Source organism: Thunnus maccoyii, chromosome 10, assembly GCF_910596095.1.
Source record: "Thunnus maccoyii chromosome 10, fThuMac1.1, whole genome shotgun sequence".
NCBI classification, from domain to species: domain Eukaryota; kingdom Metazoa; phylum Chordata; class Actinopteri; order Scombriformes; family Scombridae; genus Thunnus; species Thunnus maccoyii.
Genome location: NC_056542.1, coordinates 18,241,265 through 18,256,147, shown reverse-complemented (window position 1 = coordinate 18,256,147; position 14,883 = coordinate 18,241,265).

The window sequence follows — 14,883 nt, the reverse complement described above, 5'->3', positions numbered from 1 at the left end:
GTATTTCACGGAGGTGATCTGTACTCCACCACCACTTGAACCGCACTGAGGGAACCTCCGAAAAATAGCCTCTGGAGGATTTGATTGACAGCTCCCTTTTAGCCAATGGTAACCCGCACAGCTGCTGATTGGCCAAATAAGCACCACCAACTGGCCTTCCTACCTTTTTTTTTTCTACCAGTTTTGTTACTCACCACTGGGGGACGCTACCTGCTTGCACTGGACTGTCAGGTTCAGTGGGCCAGAGGCTCAATGCTCCTGAGCCTTAAATAATGAGAATGGATTTATGCTAGAAAGCTCATAGCAAAAGACAGCAGAACAAAAGGTTTTACTTGGAGATGGATTCACATTGGAACCGCCTCTGATGTACTGTTGTATCTGATATCATTTCATCCTCAAGCTAAGATTATGAAACACTGGGTGCATTTGTATAAATAATGTGTACTCAAGCGAGCACTACAGAACAGCACATATAGGAAAGCCTACAGTAAAAACATCACATGTTGATCTGTCACAGTCCTGAGAATTAATACTTTGGTTTCATTTCCAGCCATTTTCAATGAGAAAATACTGGGAGAAGCCCAAGGGATGTGATTAAAAGTGGTTTCAATGAAAAGGCTGACATACGCCTGCATGGAAGATGAATGTGGTGTGTATCGTCCTCAGAAAAGGAGCATATTGATCCTAGTCTCAGAGGGAATAGGACACATGTTTCATGCAGGTTACAAATCAATGTTTGGTCATTTGGATCTGCTACATACTGTATGCCCAGTTCCTCTCCCAGTGCAGGGGAAACTTTAGTAGGAGGTAGAGATATGATCCTCAGGAATCACAGGATCTCTTCTGTGTTTCATTGTTTTTCCTCTGTGATTAATTATTAATACTGTACTGAAGATGTTCTCAACATCCAAACACCATTTTCTATCTTTGCTCACAGCAGCTCTCGCAAACAAATGGGCGCCTCTTTCCAAACCAACTTAAAAGTCAGTAGAGAAACTTTCTTTCACTGTCTTCTGAACTGTGATGACCTTCACCAGTTTCATTAAAACCTTGAAAGTTGTGTATTTTTTCAATTGTATCTTTTACATTTCTACAAATTTTTAGGTACACTTTTGGTACCATAGCTGTTTCCAATAAGGCACCCTAAAGACAAATGCCTTTATCAATGGGTAATAAGTTATTTACAAATGTTTTATAGATTTTGGGTTGCAATGTTTGGCTGACGTTTATCTTTTAAAGTCTGCGGGGACAAATGTAAGTAAGTCATTAATCAGGTTTTTTTTTTTTTTACCACAGTCAATCAAGTCTGCAGTGTAAATGTTATTAAGTTGTTAATAAATGGATTGTGGTCCATATATTCTGCCACTTTCTTCCAAAGGGTAAGTTGTTGAACACTCTGAGGGGTTCTCTCTGATAAATTGACAAGCTTAACAAGTAATTATTTAAAATGTATAAATCCTTTATAAGGGCTTCATTACTAAAATGTAGTACCTTAGTGTGGAACCACATCGACCACATTACATCTGTATCTATGGGTCAAAACGTGCCTTTCCCATGAGTTTACCCAGACTCCCAGGCAAGACATGTGTTGGTTATCTGCTGTATGACCGGTTGTTGCCCTTTGACCCCTTCCTGTTGGCTCTTTTGGGGTTTTAGTACTAGTTGCCATAGTAACTGACTAGCTATAGGGTTGAGCTGTCACTGTAGGCGCGGGAATGGCAGTAATGCATGCAGAGAGGTCCGGTCTAGATTTACTGCTCTGCTACAGTATGGATCGCTTTGGGTTCTCTTAACCAAATCTGAACTCTGGAGGGCTAGATTTCAGCCTGGAAACACAAACTGATAATATGCATAAACACAGGACAATTATTTATATATTTACACCAACTGAGTATAAAAAAGTATTTAATAATAGTTTTTCACCTATTGCACTCAGTGAAACCCATTACATAAAAGCCTTGATCTCGAGAGTGACAGTTGTAGGGATTAGAGAAAGTTTTAGATGCTTTATAAGCATATTTTATGTCTTTTGTAACCTACATGATTCAACAACAGGCAATAATGAAATGATTTGAGGCTTTTTTTGCCTAAAGCCAAACTGAGTGAACCCAAGATTGACCAGGGCACTAAAAATGAAATACAGATGTTGATGAAATGACATGCTCCAGTGTGCAGGGTGAAAAGATATATTGCGTTGTGCCGTCATCCCTTAAATCTGCTCAGTCCCTCCCAGACAAGCACATTCCTGGGGCCCACTGTGAGTGTAGCCCTCATACAGATGGGCCTTGAGAGCCACCCTGTCAGAGCAGAAATGAATCCAGATGGCTGGACCCTGCTGTGAGGGACTGTGGATGGAGTGAGTAGTGGTCTGTGTGGCTCAGATCAAGCCTGACTGGACCTTTTTAACACAGAGGGCCCCTGGTGTTCGCTCAGTACCACCCCGAGGGTCTCGGGTTACTGCCAGGGTGAGGACATTCACGTTGGTCCTGTTATTCTTACCAAGCATTAATCTGGATGAATAAAGAGCAGTGTTGAGTTCTTTCACAGTGAAACAGTAATATTGATGGCTGGTCTGGTAGGGAAGTGATTTACATGAGCTCATTACTGACCAATTGATTGATTGATTGGCTGAATATTTACAAAGTGCTTTCTTGGAGCTTGTTCCCACATATAATGCAGACATGCACCCAACACCACATTTGGAGTGAGAGCAGCAGTATAAGAGCTGAGATACTTTATTATCACCAACCCTGCCACCACTGCAGGAGCCCTCAGCACCTCCATCAACTCCCCACTCTTATCTTCAGATCATATTCAGAGTCACATACTGAATCAATCTGGGTCTGGTGCGACGGGCTCCAATGCAGCAGTGGCAGAGAGAAAAGTGACTTTTCCTGAGTAACAGAGGACGTGGGACAGAAGACCACCTGGACATGCTTGCGGAAATCTGTCTCCTGTTTCAGAGCACTTCTAGTGCCCCCAGATACTCTCCTTTCTGTTATTCTATACTTTGCCCTGGTATGGAGGGCCTGAGGGAGGTAGTTATTGCTTTGTGTCTATAGAGTTACTAGGAAATACAGTAGGAATGCATCTTAGTATCTGAGTATTCATTTCATTACAGGTTTCAATTAGATTATTTCAAAGATATTACTTACCAAAGGCTAAATGTTCATGTTAAGAGCACTGAAGTAATATATTTTCTTGGACTTTGAGTTGGGATTGTTTTGTCAAACTACTATTTCTAAGGTCAAGAATGAATTTTTACACTTATGCTTTAAGTCAAGAAGAGTGAACACTCTTAAAACTTCTAAGGATGAAGTCAGAACAGCTACTAAGCAAACTATCTGTTGATGAGGACCATGTTGTATGTTTGAAAGCCCCCCAAACAGCCAGTAAGTGGCCCTGTGGAGTTAACAGATAGCAGACCTGTAATGTTGGCAGCCATCAAATGAACAATTAATTAAAAAAAAAAAATAAAGCAGTAAATACTAAAATTACATGTAATACACATTTGACACAATTGCCAGTGTTGTCATTGTCACTGATCACCAAAACCATCTCTTGTATATGGAAGACCTCAGCAGGTATGTAAATGTTTGTAAAGATTTCAATTTATTGATATCTAATTGGAAAATAAAAACAAAAAATAATAAAAGCTTTTACAAATGAATAAATTAAGCACCAATATATTGATTAAAAACATTTAAAAAACAACTTTATAAAAAATTCACTTGAAAATAGTTGTAAGCAGCTCTAACTCTTGAAACCATTTAAAATTTAGATTCGGGTGTCAAGAAGAGTTTTTGGATAAACATGGAAGAATTAAAAATGAATTCCCCCTTTGTTAACAAAGTTTGCAAAGAACAATATAGTATCTGAATCAGTGGGGCTGAAGAAGAAGTTTCATAGTTAGTCAGACGGTAGAGGTGGTTTTGTTGCTAACATAAACAGGTGGTGACTTCATCCCATGTGCCTCTTGGCTAGGGGTTTCCATTCCACAACATGGAACCCATCGGATCCTGTAACAGCCTGATTGACAGGTGAATGGTACCAATGACAAGCAACTCCCATTCCTTCAGGGGCCAATGTGGCACAAAGTGAATGGGTAAGAGTGGAAGGGAGAAAGATTGCCTTTGAACCTAAAAAACAACTTTTCCCCCTTCTTCTATACTTCTCTTTCTGTCCCAGTCTCTCTCTGTGCCATTCTCCTCACTTTTCTGTGTTTTCTCACAGCGGGTGTTTTGTTCTTGTGAATTTTGTGGCTGATGCAGCTAGTTGACTTTAAGCATTACGCAGAGGAAAATGTGAGTAAAGTAAAATGAAGTCCTCTTAAAGTGTCAGTCAGCTCACATGCCTGGTTTGTGTGGAACTTTTGGGACTTTTGATGGATCGCTCTCCGCTGGTTCTTCACAGAGCGATTATCACTTCTGTCTGCGAGGACATTGTTTGCTTTCTTGTGGCCTGCCTTTTGTCACACATCCCCTTCCATCTCAGTTTCTCCCAGTGTTAAGTGTTCCCTTTCAGAGCTGCCCATCACCGTCTAGTGAAACCCAAACAGGGAGCACAGTCCCTTGACTTGCCTCTGAACGATGAAGACACACGAGAAGAAGAAAGGACAATGGATTCGCTCGAGGGATGAAGTCAACACATATGACACTTCATTTGAATCCTCACAAAGTCATGGAGGCCGCCTTAAATCCAGAGATGACAGATTCATCATGAGTGTGTTTTAATAACATGTATTTGCTGCTTTTTTCGATTTCAAACCTTGACAAAAGCTTATGTATCTGAATCTGAACATATAAGCAGAATCTCTTCTATGTATTTATTGCATATGAAATGTTCACACTCGTAATGCACTTTTCAGCAAGTAGACAGCTGAATAGTATCTCATCCTTGAGTGTTGAGAAGACCTTTGCCTTGGTAAATCTCCTTGTCACTGTGCAGCTGCTGACTGTCTACTCTCATTGAGTACAGATCCACAAACCACCGAATCCAGTCTGTTGACCTTTCACTCTTTCTCTCTCTCTCGCAGCTGTACGCTTTGAACTTTAGATCTGCTCCACATCCAATCAGGATTCAGCTCCTTAAACCCCACATTTCCCCCCTCTGGCTTCAGGAAACTGGCCCATCTGCAGTCAAAACCCACGAATGGTCTGCACGGGTCTGGATGCAAGCTTCTCCCTCAAATAGAGAGTGTTTGCACTGTGGGTCCTGGGAATCTGAAGCTTTTCCTCCTCAGTCAAAAGTACTCTGACCATGACCCATTTCAGATCAGCGAGGCCTGTAGCAGCTGAGGGCTAAGTGCTCACTGTAGGCTCCAGCATGAGCACATGGTGGGACTAACCAGCTCTTTGGCCTTGCCTGCCTACCATCTGGAAAATAACAGCTTTAAGCAGGTCCTGCCAGTAATTACCCTGCAAACTCTGAACAAAGGCACAGCACACAGTGTGGTGAGATCTGGATAATTGATGGAGACAGGCCTCAGCAACTGATAGTCTATTCCAAGCAGTGAAAAGTCTAGTTTTGGCTTAAAAACACTCAACCCTGGTTTGAGAATTTGTTTGAAATTTGAATTATAGAATTTGAACAGTAGAAAATGAAGATACAATGTGTCTTTGTTTGTTGTTGTGTGCTTGAAAACAATACCTGGCCATATGGCTGCACCTAAACTCTGACACTTCTAATGACATGTGTTATAAGTACAGTAACATGTACAGAATGTGTGCTTTTTATTATGTGAAGATTGATACTGCTCTCATGTTTGTACAGTAAATACTGTATGAGGCTATAGTCAGCAGACAGTTAGCTTAGCTCAGCACAAAGACTGGAAAGACTGGAAGCAGTTAGCCTGGCTCTATCTAAAAGGTAAGAGGTCTTCAAGTTCAAGATAAGAAAGCTCACTAATTAACATGATATATCTTGTGTGTTTATCCGTACAAAAACCAAAGTGTAAAAATGTCAAGTTGTGGTTGTACGGGAGGTTATGTGCTGGACTATTTCTTGGCTAATTGCAGTGACTTCCTGGAGTCTCTGCTGGCTGCCTGGTAACCTTTTGGTGACAATAATTATAATTGGACAAATGGTAATAAGTGAGCTTTAGAGGTGCTGCTAAGTGGATTTTGTTACCTTTCTACAAAGCCAGGCTAGCTTTCCCCCCTGCTTCCAGTCTTTGTGCTAAGCTAAGCTAAAGGCTCCAACACACGGGTCGTGTGTGAAGGTCAAAGAACATCTGAAACCAACTCCCCTTCACACCTTTCAGACATTGGGAGTCGAGGGGCTGTGCCCAACTATCTGTAACTTTCCAAAACTGAGAATCTGACAATAACACCGACTTTATTTTTTAACAGATTCAGATTGTCTGAATCTGAATCTGAATTTATGCAGCAATGGCCACTCTTCACACAACTGTTTATTTCATTTATCATATAGAACTGAGTGCAACAATACCTTCCAGGAAAGATGGCTCTTCCTCAAACAGACAACTTTCTACTTACCATGATACAGTTGCTGGGAGTGAAAATTTGTTTCCATAGCTGGCTTTCTACATGTTGGTATAGAGCGTTGAAAAACCACAACCGCTCTCTTGGTTTGAACCACTGCCTGGACCTGACTGAACATGAAGCTGATTTACATCGTCCATCCTCCAAAATGTCACTTTCAATTTGAATCCTATCAGTACCTAACCTGGAAATGGTTATTCAGTGTGTCTTGGAAATAAATTGTTTGCAGCTGAGAGGGGGAAAGTCAGAAGTGGAGGAGGGGAAACTCAGGGGGGAACAAGTGGCAAAGTCCATCCGCTGAAATGCCATGTTTAGGCTGATGCACAGGAAACAGGCTCTTACCAGCCAGGAAATGAAGTGGCAAGCACAGGCCGGCTTATATTTCCCCTCCTGCTCTCAGATGGGCCTTGTTAGAGCAGAGACACCAGGGCTCCAGCTTTTGTTCACACAGAGCCAATAGTAAACAACGCTGCAGCGTTTTTGAAAGACATTAAGTGCCTGTGATGGCTGAGTGGTATGTTGCCATGAGGTCTTGAGTTTCTCAGACCTCCAGATTCCCCATCCCCCCTCTGTCTCTGAGGGGGGGAGCTGAGTCAATGGTCAGGATGTGAAAGAGCTGAGACAAATTTATGTGCAAGTGAGGAAACAGACTGCTCTAACTTATGTTTTACTGATGAAATCTGTGGCTGTGTTTTAGCTTTGGTACAGATTAGAATTTTTGTCCCTATATAGGTTCTTTACTCTCCATTATTGACTGAAATCGGAGGATGAATGACGATCTTTCCTTAAACTCATAAAGGAGAAACATAGAGTTTGTTTATTCATGATAATCAGATAGAAAGATAACAAATCTATTTTTGACCTGTTTCAAGAACTGAAAGAACATTAAAATCAATATACTGAATATACAAAAGGTTAACCAGAAGTGCCATGTCTTTATATTTTTGGATTGCTCAGAAAACTCTTATTGCTAGTCTCACACAGTGTTCACAACACATAAATTACTTGTATGAAGGGCCAACAGAACAAAATAAACAGATAATAATGTGTGTACTTTATAAAGACCTCCAGGATCAAGGCTCATGTTACCTCGGGACCTTGATGGTTTGTTTAAAAGTCACCTTGACTCATAGCGATGAATTAAGTGCCACAGCTGCCAGAAAAGAAAGCAAAAACACAATTTTTGGACAAGTCAAGGCTGAACATGAATTCTGAGTCTGACATAGTGAGAAGTCAGTAGTCTTAAGTTTGTAGATAACTCAATTACCTTCAAATCAAGGCTGCAACTAAAAAAGATTTAGATTAGAATTATTATTTATTATAGGCCTATCATGTGGACAACCAAAGAAATCCTTTGTTTGAGATTTATACCATTGAATTTCAGCTTTGAAATGTCCTTCAATCAATTTTAAAAAGATGGAGCTTCTTAGCTGTTGCAGAGATAAAATATAGTCTTTCTACCGAAATCATTTAAGGGCGTTTTCTCTTTCAGAAAAAGACAGGATGACAGGTGACTGAGACTCGTGTGGACAGAGATTTACTGTTTGCATTCACATGTTCGAAGGTCAGAGCTGGCTGGATTCCCACACAAACCCAGTGCTGCCTCTCTCAAATGTAAAGGACCACCTCAGTGGGAAGGTCTGCCACGATGATAGTGATTCATGGTGTGGAGCTCTGGGCGAAGTTGAAGTTAATGTAAACAATTACAGTTGATGTATTCTGAGCATGTGTATGTGAGGCTGGAGAGGGATGAAGAGAGTGAGACAGAAATACTGCTGCTGCCTGAGCTGGGATTTGAGCTTGGTGTATATGTTTGTAGTGTTTATCATTTCTTCTCACAGGCAAACAGTCAAGATTCAGTGTTGGAAGAAGCTGTGCTGCTTTGCTTTTGGCGCTTATGTGTGGTCGGTCATGGAACAAATACTAATAATGGTGCATTAAGGGGCTGTTGTTCAAGATAAACATTACGGTAGCAACGGGACTTTCAGAGAGGGGGAGAGTAGTGATACCAGAGAACAGCTTCACATCCTTTTAGTAGAACTTTACATATCTAGAGAAATCAGTCATACAAATAAAAACCTGTTTTAGCTGATACATAAAGGTAGAGAGGCAAAAAGAAAAGTCTCTCTGGCCGTGTTGAATAATGGAGAGATGTCTGTCGGAGAGTAGACACCAGTAACAACCTCTGCTTGCAAATAAAAACCAAAGAGTTTTATCTCTGTAGCTTGAGCTATTATAATTAAGTTATTCCGGTTTATATTCCATATTGATCTCCTTCTAGAGATGTCTACACAAATTTAAAAGTTAGTAATCTGCAGGAATTATCACCCTCCTCGTTATAACTCTCAAATGATTCATTCTGTAACTACTAATTATCGGTTGGCTTTGCATCAGTTTTACACTCCTCCAGCTCAGTTGTGGTTGTTTCCATCTGTTTGGAAAAAAGGTTAGAAGTTGACTGGCAGAGGTCCTGCTCTCTGTGAGTTAGCGGCTCGCTGGAGGGGGCTTGTTTCTATCAGGGGTGAAACACCCGCCCGTCCATCACCCTGACAGAGCTGACAGCCATTCAGCCAAACCAGAGGAGTTCCTGCCAACAATCAAAGGGCTTTTCATTGAAGGAATCCAGCACTGGCCTGTCATCAGGGAGGGACGTTCCCAGCTGTCAGCAGGACAGGGGATACTCTGGTACCGCCCTCTTTTTTTTTTTTTTTTTCCAAAGTCTGTGGTCAGATCCATGGCATTGGTCAAGAGCACATGCTCCGCCTCCCCCTCCGCCCCATCTCTCTCTCTCTGTCTGTCTCTCTTTCTCTCTCCGTAAAAGTCAGTTTATCATTTTTTCATCTAAACTGTTGTCAAACTATGTGATTCAGTTGTGTTGTGTGGTGTTGCATAGATTATTACAGTACATAAATTACATTACATGTATGTGAGTCTTTAATAGGTAAAATTTCATTCAACTTAATTTGCACATGCATTTTGATTAAAAATACTGTTCACTTGCTTCTCAATGATGCCAGTGCTCTTGTTCACCACAGGAGGGAGCACAACTAAAGAAAATGGCAAGTAGCAGCACGTCCGAAAACCTATTCCAGAAATATTTACATGCATTCAAAGTTATTCATACGACAAGTTCTATAAAGTTTAACATGATTTTTTGTCCAAATGGAAATCTTTGTCCAGAAACATGACTCTTCCTAATTTCAAATGGATCAGATGGCTTTCTTACTCTTGCATCTCCCTTCCCTTGAATTAGCCTAAACAAATTCAGCCATGGAAGCTTCAATACTCTTCTTAAAGAGTAGAAAAAAAATCCCAAGTCTGTTAAATACTAATTTCTCTGAAAGTAGATCATTTTAAAAAATCCTAAATCTGTTCCAATTATATGTTTGAGTAAAATCTCTGCTTGCTCAAAACAAATCCAGTGTGAGCTCCTTGCCCCAAATCTGCACCTTTTAGGAGAAAGATATTGTGATGTGATGTGGTGTGATCTGATGTGATGTGATGTGATGTAACATGGGTGCCACACTCACAAAAGGAAAACCATAGGTTTCTTTCTTCATTAAATGCTCATTGTAATCACACCAATCTGATAAACTAAGATAATTTAAATTCACACACAACAAATATCAAAAAGCTGTTGTAACATTTTGTCTTTACTTGCAGCACAGTGTCAGACTCCAGCACTGTCTGATGCTTCACTGGGTATACTATTACATAACCAGTGAGCCGCCTGCATGAATCAATTATTCATCTCCATGTCATAACACTGAGGATGCTTTGATTATGACAGACATCCAGACAAGGCAGTGCAGTAAATGGTGAGGGGAAAACACGCACCAATCTCCACTGAGTCTCTGGCTTCGTCACGTGACTGCTGAGGGAGAGCACCTTCAAATAAGACTTATTCTCTCCGTTGCTCTCGAAGACCGCATGAATGCTTCATTTTAAAAACAGCCCCCAGCAATTGGGGAATCAACACAAGAGCTCGTCTGTAAGTCCTTCCGCATGGGATTCACAACAAACTGTCAGTCCAGTGCAGACAGAGATGGAGCAGCCATATTTTCCTCTTTGTCAAAAAGTGTTTCAGGGGTGTTCCATCTTTTACTATAAAGGCCCCATCAATGCAGGTGGTGTTGACTGACTACATAGGTTGGTTCAGAGGTTAAACAGTACAGTACATCTTGATTTATCTGTCAGGATAATCAGCCTCAAGCATCTGTTCTGAAGAGTCAAAACAACTTATCTAGTGACCCAAAGTCAGAGAGAGAATGAAATAATGACGAGCTGTAAAGGTTCAAAGGCTTATTTTAAAGACATGAATAACAGCTCTATTTATGTCCACACTAAATCATGAGGTTAAAACCCACCATACTTCATAGTGATGCTGTGTTCTTCACTTCTTTTGTACATTTTCTTTCAAGGCTCAGTTATGCAGAAAACCATCTGGGCCCAGTGAGGGTAGATGGTTAAATCCCCTGTCACATAATAAAAGCTCCTGCTGGTTCTGGTTTGTTTCTGACAGTAAAGCCTCTACACATTTTATCTCTTAATGTACATGTTTTATTGCAGAAAACAGACATTTTGATCTATGGTGAATACTCGGGAGGTCATTAGGCCACCCATTTATAAAGAAAAAACCTGGAGTCTGTTGGTGGTTGTTGGCATGAACAGAACATAAACAAATACATTAATAAAGTACACAGTAAACAAAGCATAGTTTGAATGATTATTTAATCTCCTTTAGCTACAGCAGTCAGGGTTAAATCGAGCAATAACTGCTTTAACTGCTGTTGTGGACTTTGGACTGCACTCTTTGTAGATCTGGTGAAGAATTTTGATAAGAAATATTAATCACAACAATTTGCCAAGACATCTGCTTTCTATGGGTTTTGATGATTTTGCTTACAGGTCGGTCAAAGCAAAATCTTTATTGTTGCCAATGGCTTCAATATTGATTGATTTATTTATTGAATGGGACAGTGTGCAGTTTGAAACATTAAAGATGCACTGCACCAGAGTTAGCTTGAAGCTAATTTGCATCTGTAGTCCCCGACAAAAAACATACAACAGCACAACAACAAACAGTAAAAAGAAAAAAAAAAAAAAAAACAAACAAAAAAAAAACAAAGCCAAAAAAACAAAACAAAAAACAAAAAAAAACCCCACACAGAACACACCAGACAAAATACAAATACAAAGCTACACACAGCACATCACATACACTCAATGATCACACAGCTGATTGGTTGATGGTTCAGAAAGGTTTCCCATAAGGTCAATATTATGGCCCTGCTATTTATCCATACATACATAGTATTTATTTTCCAACTGAGCATCACAATGTCAATTTTTATGCTGACGATACCATAATACATGCCACCAACTCTACCGCAAACCAGTATGCACCTCATTACTGGCCACTTGAGGGCACCAGAAATATATCATCACAATATTTTAAATTATTAAAATATTTATTATAACCACTTCAATAATACTTGTCTCTCTTAAAAGAGATCTTGATCTCAGTGAAACTTCCTGAATAAATAAAACTGAACTAACCAATGTAAGATGTTTAAAGTGGTGAAGCGGGTCATTATGAAATGAAAGCCAATTAAATACATTATTATCTATTCAGTTTCCTGCTATAGAAGTAATCAAGGAAAAGTCACATGTTACCTATTATCTGCTCTAAAGTTTCCAGTGGACTGTGTTCAAGTTCTAACGATGTGAATATTGAAGCCATCACACTGATGTATGTGTGTGCTATCGTTTTTTTAAAACTCATAACAGAGTTCCAATGTTGTATCATAAAAAATATATGCACATAATAAAATAAATAATCACAAGGCGAACAAAGCTATTCCTGGTACATGAAGCCATTAGTATTGAGAGTGTGTATTAATATTTATAGTCTACTTCACACTATTATATTTGCATGGCTTTGCTCGCCACAATCTAGTTTCTAAAAATGGATATAGGACATTTCCTCTAGATTTACAAAGCGGCAGTAAAGGGTGATTTCATTACTGTGATGATGTTTACACACTCAGTGTTTAATACCTTCAATATAACTCATTCTCAGAGGTTATTGCAGGTTGGTCTTCTCAGCCTCCCTCTCACAAGAAATCTCTTAGGATACAAACTAGGTGTACGAAAAGCTATGAGGTTACAGGGTGTTTGTTTTTCACCATGTCATTTAGTGCTCTGCATCTGTTTGTCAGTGTGTACGTATAGTACAGTATGCCGGTATGGATAAGAGTGAAAGACATTGTGTCTGTGTGTGAGGGAGAAAAAGCAGGAGAGAAGAGAAAGAGAGAGGGAGAGAGATCAAAGACTATGGCAGAGTCAGGCCCTGTATCAAAAATTAGGTTGGAAGGCTCTGCCTCCTCTTTCCATCCAGCTCTCCCCTGATCATCGACACTGAGGAGAATAAACTCAATCCATGTTAAATTATAGATTAAGGCCCAGCTCTGGCTATAGCTCGGCAGCTGGCGGCAGCATGCGCGTCGAGCTGCACTGAGTTTTACACACTTCTGCTGCTGCTGCTGCTGCTGCTACTGTTGCCTCACCTCAATGCCTTATTAAAATCAACATCAAACACTCTCCACAGATGAATAACAGGATTTAAAAGAGACTGTATGAATATGTAAATACTCTCTCTACAATATGCTCTCTGTGAGGCTGTAGTTTGTTGGACTCTGCCTTGTGGATGAATTAACCTTTAGTATCACTCTTCAGGTCACAAGTGTTTTTCTCGTTGGTAATCTTTTATTCAGAGGAGCTTTGTTCTTTTATCTCTATGATGAGATGATTTGCAAAGTGCTAGTTAACATTTTTATGGGTATTGTCTCATAAAAAGGATGAAAAGAGTTTTTGCTCTGCTTTGTTATGCAGCCATTCCAAGCAGATGGTGCAAATCAGGGAATGTAGAAATGGAAATACTTCATGTATGTCAAGCAGGAAAAGCTACAGTGTAAATATTCATATCAACAGAGGATCAAGTATGACATGTCAGCTTTGAGACTTAGAACTGCCTCTGCTTTAACTAGTAGAAACAGGTTTTTGAACTTCAACTTGTGATGGTCGGTAAATGATATCTATCCAAAATCACATCTTTAAATCTGATGGTATCCATTATTGTAAAATATCTGCATGTCTCTCTCAAATGCATGTGAAGAGCCTTTGCCATGTCAAAGTTTGCACAGCAAAACCTCCCCATGAGCTTCATCCATGGTCATGGTCATGAAATAAGGGACTGACATGAAAGGCCCTGCACACCCCCACAGATGTTTTCTGTTTTTCTGGCTGATTAAACCTCTGCTCAGGTTGAAGGTGGGCAGAGCTATCGTGGGAATTACATGAGGTCTGGTGTAAACTGTCCTGATCTAGCAGGTGCAACAAAAATAAAGGGAGAGTCAGGAAGGATCAGTCAGTCAATGTCAGTCACACCCCGGTAAAAAAAATACTCTGAAGTGCATTTAATTGAAGTATACTTAGTATACTTCCATGTGCACTCATGATAAATGTACTTAAAGTGTGCTGTTTTCAACATGCTAACAATGTTCTTATAATGTCCCTCTCTCTGCCTTTTGCCTAAGAGGTTGCTTTGGCTTCCTGGCTCAGGAACTACCCTGCACTAGGTAGTTTAGGCCTCAGCCTATTTAGGTGGGTTCTTTGTTAACCTCTCTCTCTTCTCTTCCTCCCAGGCCTCCACCGGCCAGATGTGTTAGTTTCATTTGCACGCATCACATATTTCATTCATCCACACATTTCATCCATTACTTACTTAGCTGAATAACATTATTATCTTTTATCTTACGTTGATAATAAATGTCATTTTGAAAGCTTTATTCATGTGTGATTCCCTTTTTTGTCGCTGACTCTGAACCAATTCGTGACTCTGGGCTCGTCCAAACTTTTTGGTAAGGTTAAAGCAAAGCCTGAGTATGACAAATGAGGGCTATTTCTTCAGTAAACTTAATCCTTAGTAAATTTGAGCCAATTTGGCTTTTTGTAGGATTATTTGTTGGCCTGTCTTGTTTAAAAACTTGGGTATGTAATGGCTTTGGTTTTTGGTGCCAATGTCACACATGACATTGTATTTTTTTTTTTTTTCCTGGATTCAGGTTTTGGAATAGGAGTTGTCTGGTGGGGTTCGGAGTAGAGGAGAAGCAATTGTCCCCTGTTTTGGTTTTATTAACCTAACTTTGTGTTGCCTGTTTTAGTTGAAGTGCTTTAAATCAAGTAAGTGTTGGGCCATTTGAATTACAATGCCTTGGTTGGGGTAGCCGTTTTTGTTGACCCATGGGCCCTGTTTACATCTGGCACTAACATGTGTCTTGGGTGATCCGATCACAAGTGGACAGCTCTAAGTACGTCT